The following is a 20,459-nucleotide window of genomic DNA, read 5'->3' as shown; positions in this document are numbered from 1 at the left end:
GGGCAGGCTGGTCTTGAACTCCTGAGCTCAGGCAATTCACCTATCTTGGCCTCCCAAAATGCTTGGATTATAGGTGCCAGGCCTGAATATGAGTTCTGAATTTGGAGTCTATAGGCTTCTCACAAGACCCTGGATGGTCTTCTGTGAGCTTGGGAAGCCCCTGAAATTGTCATTTTTCTGCATTGTGTGTGTTTTGTGGGGAGCAGTTCTTTATTGTCCCTATAGTTTCAAAAATTCAGGACCCACCAAAGGCTGGGTCTAAGAGAGTAGAATAAAACATCTGGGGCCGGGCACGGTGGCTCGCGCCTGTAATCCCAGCACTTTGGGAGGCCAAGGCGGGAGGATCATGAGGTCAGGATATCGAGACCATCCTGGCTAAGATGGTGAAACCCTGTCTCTACTAAAAATACCAAAAATTAGCCGGGCGTGGTGGTGGGCGCCTGTAGTCCCAGCTACTCGGGAGGCTGAGGCAGGAGAATGGTGTGAATCCGGGAGGCGGAGGTTGCAGTGAGCCAGGATCGCACCACTGCACTCCAGCCTGGGCGACAGAGCCAGACTCTGTCTCAAAAAAAAAAAAAAAAAAAATCTGAAGATGCACTTGTGGTTTTAATAGCCCCATTTCTTTTGTTTTCTTCTTTTTGTTTTTGTTTTTGTTTTTTTGAGACAGAGTCTCACTCTGTTGCTCAGGCTGGAGTACAATGGTGTGATCTCGGCTCACCACAACTTCCGCCTCCCAGGTTCAAGCCATTCTTCTGCCTCAGCCTCCCAAGTAGCTGGGATTACAGGTGCCCGCCACCATGCCCCGCTAATTTTTTGCATTTTTAGTAGAGACAGGGTTTCACCATGTTGGCCAGGCTGGTCTCGAACTCCTGACCTCAGGTGATCCGCCTGCCTCCGCCTCCCAAAGTGCTGGGCTTACAGGCGTGAGTCATCGCACCAGCCCTAATAGCTTCACTTCTTTCCTTAATTTTCTGCACATAAAGAGGGATTGATAATTTATATGTGAATATACACATGGGTGGTGACACTCTTTTTAAGGAGAAGCAAATACATGAACTCTCTTACATAATTCATAAGAATCCTTCTGGCCTCTTTGAAATAATAATTTTTATAAACTGAAGAATGCCAGCGCAGAGTGCTGTGGAGGCACAAAATGTGCTAGCTGAGCTCATCTGTCTGTCACTGTAACTGGAGTTTGGATAATTTCTCATAAGACTGCAAATGACAAGTAGGGTCACACAATCAAAAAAGAGGGAAACTGTTGATAAGGTAAGTAGAAAAAAGCACATGGATTTGAATGGCTAGGAAATTACTATACTGGCAGGACCCAAAGGTCACATAGGTCAGTTTAAAACAAAACACATTATCCTTGATTTTTTTTTTTTTTGAGATGGAGTTTTGCTCTTGTTGCCCAGGCTGGAGTGCAATGGAACGATCTCAGCTCACTGCAACCTCCGCCTGTCAGGTTCAAGCGATTCTCCTGCCTCAGCCTCCCGAATAGCTGGGCACCTGCCACCACGCCCGGCTAATTTTTTGTATTTTTAGTAGAGATGAGGTTTCACCATGTTGGCCAGGTTGGTCTCAAACTCCTGACCTCAGGTGAACCACCCACCTCAGCCTCCCAAAGTGCTGGGATTATAGGCATGAGCCACCGCGCCCGGCCATCCTTGATGTTTTGAGACAGAGACATATCACCATCAACTCATGGAGACTCAAGCAGGTATTGGGAACATGTCTGGTTTATAAAAGTAAAAGGTGACCTTAAATAAGATACTAATTTGTAGATACAGATATCAAATATAAATATCTGTAAGATGCTTCTAATGACTTTTCTTTGTCCTTTTTTGTTAATTTTTCATAAAGTGTTCTCTTTTAGTAGAGCTGGCAACACTGCTACAGCTGTTAGTAGATTCACTGATTAAAGAATTTGGGGAAAAGGTAGTAAGAAATAACTGCAAACAGAATGCTTTCCAAAAAAATGCATATTTTCCAAAAATGTTAGATTCATCAATAACATGACTCCCTGCTCCTTAGAGGAGGAAGAGTGATCTAAGCCTATGGTAATTTTTATCACAAAACTTATGAGGAAAATATAATTACAATAACATGCCCATGTCATAAGGAAAGTGGAAGATAGAAGAACATATTCCTCTCTTCAGTTATACAGCTGAAACTCAGTTATTGTGTTCCTGTCTTTTGTTCAATATTGTTTTTGAAAAACAAAAGAAAAATACTGCTTTTGGTGAGAAGTACTGGGAATACAAACTGCAAAATGCTTAAGATGGCAAAAATGAACGTTTTTATCTGGAAAGTTCAGAGTCCTAATCTATTTGCCCTGTTTTTCACCATAGCAAACTACTGGTCTTTACAGACAAATCCCCTGGCCATGATGATAGGATTAAAAGTCAGTTATTAGAACTGAAGGAGAGGGAAAAAAAAATCTAGTAAAACTCATAAAAAATAAAGCACTTCAAAGCTTGGTGCTATTCCAGGGAAGCACAGGCTACCAACAAAAGCACTGATGTCAGGTTTAATAGACTTTGATCAAAGGGCAGCTCTGGTAGGAACCATTACTGCCTCATGTCATTTGGCCCCTGTTCCTGAAAAAATTAATAAACCTGTTTTACAAATGGGTGATTGGGACATCATGCTGGTCTCTTGAACCATAGAGGATTGACGATTGGAACTGGAACTAAACAGCCCTCATGAGCATTTGTAAACAAGTCAACAAGAGTCTGTTTTCAAAGGAGATAGAGTGACCCAAGTAGGGTTTTAATCATCTAACTGAAAAAATAGATTTAAATTATTCTAAGAAAGAAATGACTGTTTTTTTTTTCAGATTTTCCAAAATATTTACTCCCATACAGCTGAATAAAATACTGACAAAATCCACTCTTAGGCACAACTAGTGTTTCCCTGCAGGTAGACAGAAAACAAAACACACAAAATAAAACACATTTTGATTTTTTTAAAAAACCCAAAGTAGTAAAAAATAAAATGCTACTACTACTTATTATTTTTTTTTTTAGAGACATGGTCTTAGCCAGGTGCGGTGTCCCATGAAGTGGGAGGTTAGACTCCTGTACATATCTCTAGGAAAGAGGCTGAATGCAGGTGGATGAGCAGCAACAGCCTGCAGGCCCCACTTCCACGGCAACTCACTTCCATGACACCTCTAAAATTCCAGTCAGCTACCAGATGCGGCACTGCATCTCCCTAAGAAGGAGGTCCTGAGGGAAGGGGCTGGTCGCCATGTTTGCTGTTTGCACCTTAGCTGTTCCAGTCTTCCCGCTTTGGACAGTCCAAGCGGAATGGAGTGTGGAGGGTAGAAGGGATCCCCCAGCACAGCACAGCACAGCTGCTCTACCAAAACATGGCCAGACTGCTTTTTTTAAGTGACTCCCCAAACCCATTCCTCCTCACTGGACAGAACCTCCCAACCGGGTCACCAGCTACCTCATTCAGGAGCCTCTGGACCAGTAACAGGCCTGTACCTCCCTGGGAGGAAGCTCCAGAGGGCGGGATAGGCTGCCATCTTTGCGTTTCGCGGACTTCGCTGGTGATACCTCTAGGTACTGGAAAATCCGAGGTGACTAGGGACTGGAGGGGCCCTCAGCATACTTCAGTAGCCCTACGGAAAACTGGCCAGACTGTTACATGGGTGCCCATTCCCATATCTGCTCATTGGGTAGGTCTTCCAAGCCTGGGGCTCTAGCCATCCCCCACCAGAGCTATGCAGCCAGTAGATGCTGAGCCAGTAGCTGCTCAGCAACTCCCTGTACAGAGCCTCCAGGCCCAAAAGTATAAAAGCCCTGGGAGACAACATAGGCAATACCATTCTGGACAAAGGAATGGGCAAAGTTCTCATGACAACACCAAAAGCAATCTTAACAAAAGCAAAAGTTGACAAGTGGGATCTAATTAAACTTAAGAGCTTCTGCACAGCAAAATAAACTATCAACAGAGTAAACAGACAACTTACAGAAAGGAATAAAGTATTTGCAAATTATGCACCTGACAAAGGTCTAATATCCAGCATCTATATGAAACTTAAACAAATTTACAAGAGAAAAACAAAAACTTCCATTAAAAAGTGGGTGAAGGGCCCAGTGTGGTGGCTCATAGCTATAATCTCAGCACTATGGGAGGCCGAGATGGGTGGATCACCTGAGGTCAGTAATTTGAGACTAGCCTGGCCAAAATTGTGAAACCCTATCTTTACAAACAATACAAAAATTAGCTGAGCATGGTGGCATGTACCTGTAGTACCAGCTACTTGGGAGGTTGAGGCATGAGATTACTTGAACCTGGGAGCCGGAGGCTGCAGTAAGGCAAGATTGTACTACCGCACTCCAGCCTGGGTGACAGAGCGAGACTCTGTCTCACCACCACCAACAACAAAAAAGTGGGCAAAGGAAATGAACAGACACTTCTCAAAAGAAGACATACATGCAGCCAACAAGTATATGAAGAAAAGTTCAATATTACTGATCACTAGAGAAATGCAAATCAAAACCACAGTGAGATACCATCTCACACCAGTCAGAATGGCTATTATTAAAAAGCGAAAAAAATAACAGATGTGGGCAAGGTTGCAGAGAAAAGGGAACACATACACTGTTGGTGGGAGTGTAAAATAGTTCAACCATTGTGGAAAGCAGTATGGCAGTTCTTCAAAGGGCTAAAAGTAGAAGAACTATCATTCGACCCAGCAATCCCATTACTGGTTATATACTCAGAGGAATAGAAATCATTCTACCATAAAGACACATGCACAGGAATGTTCACTGTAGCACTATTCACAATAGCAAAGACATGGAATCAACAGACATGCATGTTGATGACAGGCTAAATAAAGAAAATGGCTACCATGTAGCCATAAAAAAGAATGATATGTCTTTTATGGGAACATGGATGGAGCTGGAGGCTATTATCCTTAGCAAACTAATGCAAGAACAGAAAACCAAATACCACATGTTCTCACTTATAAATGTGATATGGTTTGGCTGTGTCCCCACCCAAATCTCAATTTGAATTGCATCTCACAGAATTCCCACATATTGTGGGAGGGACCTAGGGGAATGTAATTGAATCATGGGGGCCAGTCTTTCCTGCGCTAGTCTAGTGATAGCAAGTGAGTCTCATGAGATCTGATGGGTTTATCATGGGTTTCCGCTTTTGCTTCCTTCTCATTTTCTCTTGCCGCTGCCATATAAGAAGTGCCTTTCGCTGCCTGCCGTGATTCTGAGGCCTCCCCAGTCATGTGGAACGTTAAGTCAAATTAAACCTCTTTTTCTTCCCAGTCTCAAGTATGCCTTTATCAGCAGCATGAAAACGGACTAATACAGTAAACCAGTACCAGTAGAGTGGGGTGTTGCTGACAAGATATCTGAAAATGTGGAAGTGACTTTGGAACTGGGTAACAGGTAGAGACTGGAACAGTTTGAAGGGCTTAGAAAAAGACAAGAAAATGTGGGAAAGTTTAGAACTTCCTAGAGACTTGTTGAATGGCTGTGCCCAAAATGCTGATAGCAATATGGACAATAAAATCCAGGCTGAGGTGGTCTCAGATGGGGATGAGGAATTTGTTGGGAATTGGAGCAAAGGTGACTCTTGTTATGTTTTAGCAGAGACTGGTGGCATTTTGCCCCTACCCTAGAGATTTATGGAACTTTCAACTTGAGAGAGATGATTTAGGGTATCTGGCAGAAGAAATTTCTAAGGAGCAAAGCATTCAAGAGGTGACTTGGGTGCTGTTAAAGGCATTCAGTTTTATAAGGGAAACAGAGTATAGAAGTTTGGAAAATTTGCAGCCTGACTATGTGACAGAAAACAAAACTTTTTGGGAGAAATTCAAGCCAGCTGCAAAAATTTGCATAAGTAGCAAAGAGCCTAATGTTAATCCCCAAAACCATGGGGAAAATGTCTCTAGGGCATGTCACAGACCTTCATGGTAGCCCCTCCCATCACAGGTCAGGGGGCTCAGGAGGAAAAAGTGGTTTCATGGGCCAGGTCCAGGGTCCCTGTGCTGTGTGCACCCTAGGGACTTGGTTCCCTGTATCCCAGCTGCTCCGGCCATGGCTGAAAGGGGCCAATGTACAGCTTGGGGTGTGGCTTCAGAGGATGGAAGCCCCAAGCCTTGGCAGCTTCCATGTGGTGTTGAGCCTGTGGGTGCACAGAAGTCAAGAATTGAAGTTTGGGAACCTCCACCTGGATTTCAAAAGATGTATGGAAACAACTGGATGCCTATGCAAAAGTTTGCTATAGGGGTGAGGCCCTCTTGGAGAGCCTCTGCTAGGGTAGTGCGGAAGGGAAATGTGGGGTTGGAGCCTTCACACAGGGTCCCTACTAGCACTGCCTAGTGGATCTGTGAAAAGAGGGCCACCGTCCTCCAGACCCCAGAATGGTAGATCCACTGACAGCTTGCACCATGCTCCTGGAGAAGCCATAGACACTCAATGCCAGCTTGTGAAAGCAGCCGTGAGGGAAGCTGTACCCTACAAAGCCACAGGGGCAGAGCTGCCCAAAGCCATTGGAACTTACCTTTTGTATCAGTGTGACCTGGATATGAGACCTGGAGTTGAAAGAGATCTTTTTGGAGCTTTAAAATTTGACTGCCTCACTGGATTTCAGACTTGCATGGGCCCTGTATCCCCTTTGTTTAGGCCAACTTCTCCCATTTGGAACAGCTGTATTTAACCTGTACCCCTACTGTATCTAGGAGGTACCTAACTTGCTTCTGATTTTACAGGCTCATTGGCAGAAGGGACTTCCCTTGTCTCAGATGAGACTTCAGACTGTGGACTTCTGAGTTAATGCTGAAATGAATTAAGATGTTGGGGGACTTTTGGGAAGGCATATTAGTTTTGAAATGTGAGGACATAAGATTTGGAGGGGGCCAGGGGCGGAATGATATAGTTTGGCTGTGTCTCCACCCAAATCTCAACTTGAATTGTATCTCCCAGAATCCCCATGTGTGGTACGAGGGACACAGCAGGAGGTAATTGAATCATGGGGGCTGGTCTTTCCTGTGCTATTCTTGTGATAGTGAATAAGTCTCATGAGATCTGATGGTTTTATCAGGGGTTTCCACTTTTGCTTCCTTCTCATTTTCTCTTGCCGCCACCATGTAAGAAGTGCCTTTCACCTCCTGCCATGATTCTGAGGCCTCCTCAGCCTTGTGGAACTGTGATTCCAATTAAACCTCTCTTTCCGCTGGACACGGTGGCTTACACCTGTAATTCCAGCACTTTGGGAGGCTGAGGTGGGCAGATCACAAGGTCAGGAGTTCGAGGCCAGCCTGGCCAACATGGTGAAACCCCGTCTTTACTAAAAATACAAAAATTAGCTGGGCGTGGTGGTGCGAGCCTGTAGTCCCAGCTTCTTGGGAGTCTGGGGCAGGAGAATCGCTTGAAGCCAGGAGGCGGAAGTTGCATTGAGCCTAGATCGTGCCACTACGCTCCAGCCTGGCAACAGAGCAGGACTCCGTCTCAAAAAAACAAAAGAAACAAAAAAACCCCTTTTTCTTCCCAGTCTTGGGTATGTCTTTATCAGCAGCATGAAAATGGACTAATACAAAGTGGGAGCTACATAATGAAAACTCACGAACACAAAGAAGGAAACAACAGATACTAAGGTCTACTTGAGGGGGGATATTGTGTGAAGGAGAGGAGCAGAAAAGATAACTATTGGGTACTGTGCTTAATACCTGGGTGATGAAATAATATGTATAACAAACCCCTGTGACACATGTTTACCTATGTAACACACCTTCCTATGTGCCCCCATAGAAAAAAATCCCATGACATCAAAAGTAGTATAGCTAATGTCTTTGGGAATGGCTGTCTCTTCCAATAATGACAATGAGAATTTATAGCAAAATATCATATAACATATAGAGTATTAGAATGTAACTCAGGGAGTTACATTAATCCACTTATGTCTAGTGTGTACCTATGTACCATCATTTCTCTTTAAGCTCTAAGGCTGAGCTCCAAATGACTCTTGGACAACAGCTGAGGTTCAGAGACACCTCAAACTCAAGATGTCCTGAGTGAACCCTTCACCTCTGTCCTTAAGCCAGCTCCTCTTCTACCACCACAATCTTTTGGCTCTTCACTCCTCATCCAAATTAACTATAAAGTCCTCTGCATGGAATCTCCAGTTTTAGACTAAACTGGATCTCTTTCCACTGTTTCAATTTGTCCTCTCCTTATCTACCTGCATGCTGTTGGCTGTGGTGTTTTCCTTAAGTGCCTCCTTCAATCCCTTCTACTCTTTCCGCACTGCTATTAGATAGGATTCCACTCAGGTCTCATGTTATTGATTCTACTGCTGAAATGTCTGGCATTTTTCGCCTCTCTATTGTCACTACTACTGTTAGGAATTTAGGGTGGTTATAGTGCCTCAAATCCCCTCTAGGAATCCTTGACAAAGGAGCTTTATATATACTAATAGTCTCATGAATAAAAAGGAACTGGCTTTATTAATAGACCTGTAAGTGCCTGATAGCACCAAAGTAAAATTCTGGTAAAAGGTATACTGAAGAACCCAGCTAGAACCCAAGGTCAAAACTAGACTTCCTAACTTGTCAGCACAGATCTAGCAGCAGAAGAGGTGGCAGGGCCTGCCAACACAGGCTTGTTTGCTGTGCTCACTCACAGTGGAGGCAGAAAGCAAAGGAGAAGCATGTCTCCTGGGGGAACAGCAATTCACCTACTTTGAACTGTGACCCAACCAAGTTCTCAGGCTCTAAAAAATCAGGGGGAGAAAGCCTGGACAGGCAGTGGGGAGAGAGAGAGAGATCCCTTCACCATAGACTGAAACTAGATGAGAGACTATACTATGCTTAACAATGGAGATACAGACACATTCTGAGAAATGTGTCTTTAGGTGATTGTGCAGTTGTGCCAACATCACAGAGTGTACTTCACAAACCTAGATGGTATAGCATACTACACACCTAGACTACCTGGCATAGCCTATTACTCCTAGACTACAAACCTGTACAGCAGTTACAGTACTGAACACTACAGGAAACTGTATCACATGGTGAGTATTTGTGTATCTAAACATAGAAAGGGTAATGCACTGTGCTACTATATTACTATGGCTACAACCTCACCAGGTGATAGGAACTTTTCAGCTCCATTATAACCTTGTGAGACTTCCATTGTATGTGATCGTAGTTGACCAAAACATCATTATGTGGTGTATGACTGTAATCCATTCCCCAGGTTGCACTGCCTCCAAGAACTTCTGTCTCTTCACTCTTCCATTTGTTTCCACACTACCATTAGGGTTACCTTTTGAAGACATAAATCTGATCATGTTATTTATCTGCTTAAAAACCTCTCATGACACCACATACCACCAGAATCAGGTCTCACTTTTTGGCATGGCAAGTGTGAATTCCTCTCCAACTGGTTACTGCCAAAGTTTTAGGCTTCCTCTCCTTCAACTCACTTCCCATAAGCCCTAAGCTCACATATTTGTGCAGATTTCACATTCTCAGAACAATTAATATTTGTTCATATCTCTGTGCTTTTTGGCATGTTTTTGGTGTTCCCTCTGCCTGAAATTGGACCTACTGCCTTTGAATTCATCCTTCAAAATTCAGCTCAGATATTTCCTAAGGGAAACTTTCTCAAATGCTCCAAGAAGTTATTTATTCTGTCCTGTGTTCCTAGGGCCTGACTTACATGTCTCTATTTTCATATTTATCATATTGCATTAAAATGATTTGTTTACAATTGTTGTTTTCCACTAAAAAGTAAACTCCACAGGAAAGTTAACTATTTTCCTTATCTTTGCATTCTCAAAATTTAGCATATAGTCTTTTAAAAAAAATAACAGCTGTGGATGGGCGTGGTGGCTCACGCCTGTAATCCCAGCTACTCGGGAGGCTGAGGCAGGAGAATTATTTGAACCTGGGAGGCGGAAGTTGCAGTGAGCCAAGATCATGCCACTGCACTCCAGCCTGGGCAAGAGTGAGACTCAGTCTTGAAAAAAATAAAACAAAAAACAGCTTTATTGAGAGGTAATCCATATACCATAAAATTCATCCTTTTAAAGTGTCCAGTTCAATGATTTTAGTATATTCAGACTTTATTAATTGTAGAACATTTTCTTTTTTCTTTTTTTTTTCTTTGAGACAGAGTCTTGCCCTGTCGCCCAGGTTGGAGTACAGTGGCGTGATCTGGGCTTACTGCAACCTCCGCCTCCTGGGTTCACACCATTCTCCTGCCTCAGCCTCCCGAGCAGCTGGGACTACAAGCACCCGCTGCCACACCTAGCTAATTTTTTTGTATTTTTAGTAGAGATGGGATTTCACCATGTTGGCCAGGCTGGTCTTGGTATCCTGACCTGGTGATCTCCCTGCCTCGGCCTCCCAAGGTGCTGGGATTACAGGCGTGAGCCACCGCGTCCGGCCATAGGATATTTCCATTATCCTCAGAAAGAAACCCTATACTCATTAGGCAATGTTAAATAAAATGTATGTGAAGCCATTGTTTTAGTCTGAGCTCCTACACTAGGACCCAAAAGACCAGAGCAAACCAGGATGGAGTAACACATGCTAGGTGCCACTTAATCAAACTGAACTTAAAAACAGGGCAGTTTAAAAAAAACAAAACAACACACACACACACACACACACATACACACCCCCACCCACGAGATTCACAGCAATCAAAAGGGGCCCAGTCAACCTGAACCAGCATGATGAGGAAGTCCTCTCTGCTTTACCCCTACAAGGAAAATAACTTTTAAACCATTAATCTGGCTTTTCTTCCTTGTTTCTGCTTTCTTTTCTGTTCCCTGTTTCTCCTTTTCTGCCTATAAAACTCACCCACTCTGCTCTGCTCAGCTTAGTGAAGCATAATTCTAGTTCATAAATGGGATGCTGCCCAATTCATGACTTGCTAATAAAAGCCAGTCAGGGCCAGGTGCAGTGGCTAACACCTATAATCCCAACAGTTTGAAAGGTTCAGGCAGGAGGATTGCTTGAGCTGAGGAATTTGATACCAGCCTGAGCAACATAAGGAGACCTCCATCTCTACAAAAAATAAAAAATTAACCTGGCATGGTGGCATGATGATAGTCCTGGCTACTTGGGAGGCTGAGGCAGGAGGATCACTGGAGCCCAGGATTTTGAGGATGCAGTGAACTATGACCTCTCCACTGAACAATCCTGGGCAACAGAGTGAGAGTCTGTCTCTTAAAAACAAAAACAACCCTCCTCAAACAAAAAAACCCAATCAGATATTTAAAAGTCAATTCATTAAAATTTTGTTCTTTTGTTTTTTTTGTTTTGTTTTTGAGACAGGGTCTTACTCTGTCACCCAGGCTGGAGTGCAGTGGAGAAATCATGGCTCACTACAGACTCGACCTGGGCTCTGGTGATCCTCTCACCTCAGCCTCCTGAGTAGCTGGGACTACAGGTATGTGCCACCACGCCCACCTAATTTTTGTATTTTTTGTAAAGACAGGGTTTTGCCATGTTTTTCAGGCAAAAATCTGTTCTTTGACAGCAGTCACTGTCCATCCTCTCCTTGAATCTCTTAGCAAGTACTTGTCTACTTTGTGTCTCTACAGATTTGCCTATTCCGGCTAATGTGAATAAAAAGAGCTATACAAGAAGTGGCCTGTCCTGCTTCTTTCACTTAACAAATTTTCAGGGTTCATCCATGTCATCCATGGTGTAGTATGTGTCTTTTTGTTTGTTTGTTTTTGAGACAGCATCTCACTCTGTTGCCCAGGCTGGAGTACAGTGGTGCAAACTCAGCTCACTGCAACCTTTGCCTCCCGGGTTCAAGTAGTTCTCCTGCCTCAGCCTCCCGAGTAGCTGGGATTACAGGCGCACGCCCAGCGAATTTTGTAATTTTAGTAGAGAAGGGGTTTCTCCCTGTTGGTCAGGCTGGCCTTGAACTCCCGACCTCAGGTGATCCGCCTGCCTCAGTCTCCTAAAGTGCTGGGATTACAAGCGTGAGTCACCAGGCCCAGCGCATGTATACTTTTTAAAGCCAAATAATATTCCACTGTATGTGTCAGAGGCATTTGAACGAGAGCAACTCCATCTTGAATAGGGGCAGGGTAAAATGAGGCTGAGACCTGCTGGGTTGCATTTCAAGGATGTTAGGCATTCTTAGTCATAGGATGAGACAGGAGCCTGGCAGGACTGGTTTCACAACACACAAGTCTTTTCCCAAAGACCCTGCTGATAAAACAGGATGCAATAAAGAAGCCAGCCAAGACCCACCAAAACCAAGATGGTAATGAAAGAGACCTCTGGTCATCCTCACAGCTCATTATATGCTAATTATAATACGTTCGCATGCTAAAAGATATTCCCACCAGCACCAAAAGAGTTTACAAATGCCACGGAAACATCTGGAAGTTACTCTATATGGTCTAAAAAGGGGAGGAACCTTCAGTTCCAGGAACTTGCAACCCTGGAAAACTCATGACTAATCCACCCCTTGTTTGGCATATAATCAAGAAATACCATAAGTACACTCAGTCAAGCAGCCCATGCCACAGCTCTGCCTATAGAGTAGCCATTCTTTAGTTTCTTTACTTCTCTAATAAAAATCATTTCACTTTACTTTGTAGACTCACCCTGAATTCCTTCTTGGATGAGATCCAATAACCTTCTCTCTTAAGGTCTGGATTGAGACCCCTTTCTGGTAACACAGGGATTAACCACACTTTATTTACCCATTCATCAATTTATAAACATTTGGACTGGTCCTACTTTTTTTGGCTACTATTAATCATGCTGCCATAATGTCCATGTCCAAATTTTTGGGTAGACAGATGTTCTCAATTCCCTTGGAAGTACAATTGCTGGGTCATATGGTAACTCTATGTCTAACATGTTGAGGAACTCCCAGATGGTTTTACAAAATGGTTGCATCATTTTACATTCCTACCAACAATATATGAGTCTTCTAATTTCTCTACACCATAGACAATACTTGTCTTTTTTATTTTAGTCATCCTAGTGGGTGTGACGTGGTATCTCATTGTGGTTTTGACTTGTATTTCATATAATCTTAATAAATGTTTATATAATGAATGATTTTTGAATGTCCTGTATGTGGCTTACATCCTAGAAACCTGGCTAAACCAAGTTGAAGTTTTTCAATGTTGTATTCATTCCACACACATTTGTTGAAGTCCCACGATATGTTAACTCTAATGCACCTAGTATAGAGTGGCAAAGTTATGAGAACAGACTTTGGAGCAGAAAGGTCTGGCACTTTCTGCCCCAGCTGTGCCACTTATTGGCTGTATGACCTTGGGCAGATTATGTAACCTTTCTCAGATTTAGTGAGGCAAGTTAATAGTATCTTCCTCATGATGCTGCTCTGAAGGTTAAATAAGATCATGAGCCTGGAGTGGTCCTCATGTCTGTAATCCCAACGTTTTGGGAGGCTGAGGTGGGAGGATTGCTTGAGCCTAGGAGTTCGAGACCAGCCTGGACAACATGGTGAGATTCCCATCTTTATTTAAATAAGTTTATTTTTAAAAGAAAGATCCTGAATATTAAGGGCTTAGCACAATGGCTGCAAGAAATAACAACTCAATAGATGTTAGTCATTATTATTGAGTGTATTAAAGTCATAAAAGTAAATAAGACAAATGTCTAATAATAACATAATGTTATGTAAGCTATTGAGACAAGTGAGGTAAAAAGGCTCCTTGGAGAATCTCCAACTTGCCCGGGCATTGGGAGGACGGGGTGGAGCCTTGGGGAGTTAGCACCCATTGCAGGAAGGAGGAGCCTGGCCTCTCCTGTTCCTGGGTGGTAACAGGGGATTCAATCCATGAAACGCGAAGCCTGCTAGCAGGACTCTCGCTTTGCTGAGAGTCCCTGTTTCCCTTTTTTCCCTTTTCACACAATAAATGCTGCCCTTCTCACCCTACAATGTATCCACATGCCTAAATTATCCTGGTCATGTGACAAGAACTACGACAGAGACATTTGTATGTCTCTCTCTGTAACCATGAGGCTACTCTCATGTCCTTATTAATTAGGCTGTTATGCAGACTAATTACATAATAACTACAAAGTTCTTCGAATTCCTAAAATATATATTAAATAAATATTTAAGATGTGTTACCCTAAGAAACCAGTTCTTTACCATATTCAGAAAGAAGAGATTTTGGACAAGAGGGACTTAGATTTCACGAATGCCACAGCTCCTGTGGTCAACTTTCTTTTTGCTGTTACCATTTATTCAATTGGACAATATGCAGGAAAAAAAGGTTATTTTTTGTATATGTGAGACATTTTTAATTTGTACTTTTTACCACAACAAAGCAAACATTTCATACAATGTTGGCATTTAATAAAAAATGCGGTTTCTTTTTGAATTTTGAGAACTTTGTTTTGTCTTTGTTTGTTTTTGAGACAGGGTCTCACTCTGTTGCCCAGTCTGGAGTACAGTGGTGCAATCATCCTCCTGAGTTTGAGTGATCCTCCCACCTCAGACTCCTAAGTGGCTGGGACTACACGTGTGTACCACCATGCCCAGCTAATTTTCTTATTTTTATTTATTTATTTTTACAGAGACAAGGTGTAGCCATGTTGCCCAGGGAGGTCTCAAACACCTGGGCTCAAGGGAGACTTGGCCTCCCAAAGTGCTTGGATTACGGGCAAGAGCCACCAAGCTCTGGCCTGAGGGCATATTTTTAAATTTAATAATAATTCTGAAGAGCTCTCCTAACTACATACAATTTTTTGCAGCAGACAAGCAACCATTCTACACATTTTTAATGCAAATGTAAGTGTTTGAAATGTAAATTTGCTTTGGGTAAAGGATGATCTAGAAGCCCTTGAGGCAGCAGGCCAGGGAACTTAAGGATGATTGTGATGGAGAAAAGGCAAGCCAAAGAGGCTCGGACAGAAGCAGGGTGAGGAAAGCAGGCAAATGGGGAGAGGCTAATGAAGGCAAGGAACGCTAGGACACATTGAACTAAGAGCACACAAAACAACTGGCAAAGGAAAGCAGAGACTGTAGAGTGGGCTGATGCAAGAGGTAGCAAGAAATGACTGGAAGTAGTCGTTCTGGCTGTATTTGTGAATTTCCTAGAGATTCATCTCAAAATGTAAAGATAACTACTGTATGAAGTAAGGAAATAGAAGTAGCTCTGGCTCATTGAGATTAAAAGAAGAGAAGCTGAGCAGAAAGCAGACATGTCCTAACCACAAGCAGAACTCATTACCCATACTATATTAGAGTACTTTTTTTTTTTTTTTCTCTCACCTATGAATCATTTATGTAACAAGTTTCTCTTAGGATACTTTACAGTTTATATATAATGGATGAAAGGGGGCTTAGAAGCCATCTAGTAATCTAGGGACTCAAATGGCTAGATATATAATGTTGCTGATTATTGGAGAAAGGAGCAAAAGGGGATAAGAAAAGACCCTAAAGAGGTTAAGGGAAGGGCCCCAATTTCCCACAGCTAGAGCTAGAGGAAGAGATACTTGTTAGATGATGGTAGCAAAATGAAAACCAGAGACAGAAGGAGGCTCTGTTATGCCCAGACCGTTTATTCCCCGAAGAAGACCACCAGAGTCCAGAGTCAAAGCTAAGCAGCAAGGATCTTTATTACAGGTTCGAACCTGGAACTCTCCCTCGCTCGCGAAATGAGACGGGCAGGAGAGCTCCCCCACTGAGCTCCGAGCAGTGTTATATAGTCTAAGAAAAGTGGGCATAGAGTTATTATACAAATCAGATATATGATTGGCTAGTGTTTGAACAAGGCGATTTGGCTAACTATGATTGGTTCCCGCCATTTCTGATATTTCGGTTCAACCTTTGAGGCGGGAGAGCAGGTTTATGGCAGCAAGAGTTTATCTTACTTAAACACGTCTTGTGACCTTGCCTCAGAACTTACAAAATCTCTGGTACGTGCAGAAAAACAGGTACTCACAGAACTTACGAAATCTCTGGTATGTGCAAAACAAAATCTCTGGTACGTGCAGAAAAACAGGTACTCACAGAACTTACGAAATCTCTGGTATGTGCAAAGATTAGAGAGCAGAACAAAGGGTGTAGCGGGGGGGCGGGTACACATCTATCTTTGTGTCCTTTCAGCTCCCTATTTGAATACTCCACTCAGCTTGCTTTATTCAGAAACAGCCTTTCGTTGCTTAGAAATAACATACACTAATATTATTCATGCCATTCTCCCGCCTGGAGATGACCTACACTATCACTCAATGGAAGCCACTGTAGGGAAATCAAAACACCTCAAAGCCAAAATAGTACTTAGAAGTCAGACACATTCAGAAGTAGAAGAAGGGAAGAAGCAGTGGAAATTGGACTGACCACATCTTAGACAGTGACCCTGGTGATGGATTCCAAGGCAGGACTGCTTACTTATGGGACAGCCAACTGGGCTGTGCAAAAGTATCTTTCCTTGTGGTGATGGAATTTTTTCTTTTTACTTGAGTTGGACTTCAATTTGAGTTTCATTTGGGTTAATAAATACTGTAATTTCTTAAAAAATGTAAATACATCTAGCATGGGTAAAGAATTGTCACTCATACATTTGTGTGGATTAGTTTCATTTAAGGTATTATTCAAATGCTTGAATAATATATATTCAAGTGTATATATATACTATATGTGTACTATATATACTTGAATATATGATTGAATATTATATAGTCAAGTATATATTGAATATATTGAATATATTACTCAATAATAATATAAGTATAAAATAAGTATATATTGAATATATTTAATATATTATTGACTTGGGTGCAGTGGGGCGATCTCGGCTCACTGCAAGCTCCACCTCCCGGGATTACACCATTCTCCTGCCTCAGCCTCCAGAGTAGCTGGGACTACAGGCGCCCGTCACGTCGCTGGGCTAGTTTTTCGTAATTTTTAGCAGAGACGGGGTTTCACCGTGTTAGCCAGGATGGTCTCGATCTCCTGACCTCGTTATCCGCCCATCTCGGCCTCCCAAAGTCCTGGGATTACAGGCTTGAGCCACCGCGCCCAGCCAATTGAACATTTCTTAAACTGCATGAAGCTGGGAGGGTATAGACAGAGTGGTGAGAGGGCGCACCCACCTAAAGTCAATCAAAGCACACTTCACATGCTGGCCATATAACAAGTAAATACCAACAAAGCAAAACTAACCAAAACAAACAAAAGATCCCTACATTCTAGGATTCCAATTCACATCAAACTGCATTTGTACAAAGACAAGTATTGGAAAACATATAAGACAACACCGAACCATGAAAGATATACCTAACTCAAGAAAGTAAAATTTGGTATGGGTGATTTTTTAAAATTGTGTACACAAATATATATTTTCTTCAGATAAACTTTTAAAAACAAACATATACATATGTAGGAAGATTTATTTCAAATTCTTAATACCTATCTTAGAAATGAACTGGTAAACATAGTTTGATAGGAAGTTTTAGAGAAAGAACAGCCACAAATCATAGGCTTATTTATATATTTTAAAAATAGCTAGGATTTCTATTCACTTTATTGTAGACCAGAATATAATATAATAAGCATTGTTGAAAGAAAACTTGGTTGGGCGCGTTGGCTCATGCCTGTAATCCTAGCACTTTGGGAGGCCGAGGTGGGCAGATTGCCTGAGCTCAGGAGTTGGAGACCAGCCTGGGCAACAAGGTGAAACCCCGTCTTTACTAAAATACAAAAAATTAGCCAGGCATGGCGGCATGTGCTTGTTGTCTCAGCTACTTGGGAGGCTGAGGCAAGAGAATTGCTTGAACCCGGCAGGCGGAGTTTGCAGTGAGCCGAGATTGTGCCACTGCACTCCAGCCTGGCGACTGAGTAAGACTCCATCTCCAAAAAGAAAAAAAAAGAAAAAAGAAAACTCGTTTTTTAAACGCGATTATAAATGATCTATTTTTTAGCAATATTTCACAGAATTATATTCTAATATTCTAGAAAAAAAATTGTACTAGACCTCCAAATAAGATAATTAAAAATTAATACGATTCCACATAATGTATTTTTATGAAATTAAACTTCACATTAAATTTTTAATTTTGTATTATCAGAAAAAATGTAAATATTAATTTTATTCCTATAATTTCTGATCAGTTCTTTGAAAAATTAAAATTAAACTCTCTGTAACTCTGACACCATATTACCCCAAAAAGACTAGAAGGCCAAGAGTGGTGGCAGTTCATGCTTCTAATCTCTGTGTTTTGGGATGCAGAGGTGGGAGGATTGCTTGAGGCCAGGAGTTTGAGACCAGCCTGAGCCATGTAGTGAGACTCTGTCTCTACGAAACATAAAAAATTAGCCAGTCATAGTAACACATGCCTGTGGTCCTAGCTACTTGGGAGGCTGAGATGGGAGAATCTCTTGAGTCCAGGACTTTGAAGCTGCAGTGAGCTATAATCATGCCACTGTACTCCAGCCTGGGTGATAGGCAGAGAGCCTGTCTTTTAAAAAAATAAGAATTAAAAAAAAAAAAAAAGGCTAGGAAACAGCAGACATTATAAATTACAAATTTCTCTAATATATTATTTCTTAGTAAATTTATAAATAATCTCTAAATAGCATTTGTTAGAGGTGAGACTGGGGGATTTTTACATATAGAAATGTATAATGAATACAACAAAAATCTATGTATCCACCATTGAAAATTTACAAATATTAATATTGTACTTCTGATCTTTTTATAAAATAAAGGAAATAAAACATTTTTGCTGAAGTTGCTATCACACTTTTATTGTTCCCCACGTCCATTCTCCTCTCCCAGAGGTAACCAATTTTATAAATTTGATATATATTCTTCCAATGTGTGTTTATGTTTTACTACATATGTGTACTCATAAACATAGACTATACTGTGTGTGTGCTATGTGTTTTTAAAGCAACTTTGTGTTTTCAAGATCTCATCATGTTGATACATATAAATATAACTCATTCACTTTAACTTCTAAATAGCATTTTACAAGATATGACAATCTACATATCTATTCTTCTATTGATGGGCATTTTGGTTGTTTCCATTTTTTGCATTCTAAAAAATGACACAATAAAGATCTTTGTGCATGTATCCTTATATATGCGTGAGAAAATATTCTGTACATTGAAAAGAGCCTAGAGGCAATGACAGCCCAGAGGAACAACAAAAAAATCCTAATTTCTAAATATCACTCTCACAGTAAAGGGAATAAGTGCTCCTTAAAGAAATGGGCCAATTCCAGGTCTGGGGCAAAAAAATTAAGGTGAACCTGTTATATATTGTGTGCCAGAAAGCAAGGAAGCACTCAGAGAATTATAAGGATGTGTTTTTTTAAAAAAGGAGCCAGTTTAAAGGAGCTTTCATTAGCCAGATCTAAGCTTAAAAAGAAAAAAAGGTAAAGGATTATAACACATTAAATAATAACAATAATTGAAACCCCTAAGTTCATAGTAATTTTTTCTTTTTTTTTTAGACAGAGTCTCACTCCATCACCCAGGCTGGAGTGTGGTGTGTGATCTCAGCTCACCAAAACCTCCACTTCCTGGATTTAAGTGATTCTCCTGCCTCAGTCTCCCGAGTGGCTGGGAGTACAGGCATGTAACATGATGCCTGGCTAATTTTTTTTTGTTTTGTTTTTGAATTTTTTTTAGTAGGAATGCAGTTTCACCATGTTGGCCAGGCTGATCTCGAACTCCTGACCTCAACTGATCCACCCACCTCAGCTTCCCAAAGGGCTGGATTACAGGTCTGTGAGCCACCACGCCTGGTCCATAGTCGTATTTTTTCAAAGCAGGGAGGTAAATGTCTTCTTTATAGAAGAATGACAACTAATAAATATAGAAGCAATGATGGAATTAGAAAAAACATTTCAGGCCGGGCGCGGTGGCTCAAGCCTGTAATCCCAGCACTTTGGAAGGCCAAGGTGGGCGGATCACAAGGTCAGCAGTTCGAGACCAACATGGCCAACATAGTGAAACCCTGTCTCTACTAAAAATACAAAAAATTAGCCAGGCATGGTGGCAGGCATCTGTATCTCAGTTACTTGGGAGACTGAGGCAGGAGAATCGCCTGAACCCGGGAGACAGAGGTTGCAGCGAGCTGAGATCACGCCATTGTACTCCAGCCAGGGCGACAGTGTGAGACTCTGTCTCAAAAAAAAGAAAAAGAAAGACCATTTCAAAGGTGATTCATGCAAATATCATTAATGAATGCTAAAACCACTCAGTAACAAGTTTTGGGAATGGGGGGGGGCACATACTTTGAAATTGTTAGACCGCTAATTACTTACTAATAAATAGTAAAGAGGAAAATTATCTTTACAATTTGCCTTATTTTAGTGAGGTAGAGCTTCTTTTCATGTTTATTGGCTATTCAGGTATCCTCTGATGCTCATATTCTTTGCCTATTTTTCTTTTTTTTCTTCTTTCTTTTTTTTATTTTTGAGACAGAGACACAGTCTCACTCTG

General features: G+C 41.7%; 1 protein-coding gene across 3 annotated transcripts in view; it reads right to left on the bottom strand.

Moving 5' to 3' along the window:
• ZRANB3 (zinc finger, RAN-binding domain containing 3) overlaps positions 1–20,459 on the bottom strand; it is a 338,584-nt gene that overhangs the window by 43,089 nt on the left and 275,036 nt on the right. The window lies entirely within an intron of this gene.

Source organism: Mandrillus leucophaeus, unplaced genomic scaffold (assembly GCF_000951045.1).
Source record: "Mandrillus leucophaeus isolate KB7577 unplaced genomic scaffold, Mleu.le_1.0 Scaffold94, whole genome shotgun sequence".
Lineage (NCBI taxonomy): Eukaryota > Metazoa > Chordata > Mammalia > Primates > Cercopithecidae > Mandrillus > Mandrillus leucophaeus.
Note: the sequence above shows the minus strand (reverse complement) of the source record. Positions and strands in the feature narration are given on the sequence as shown.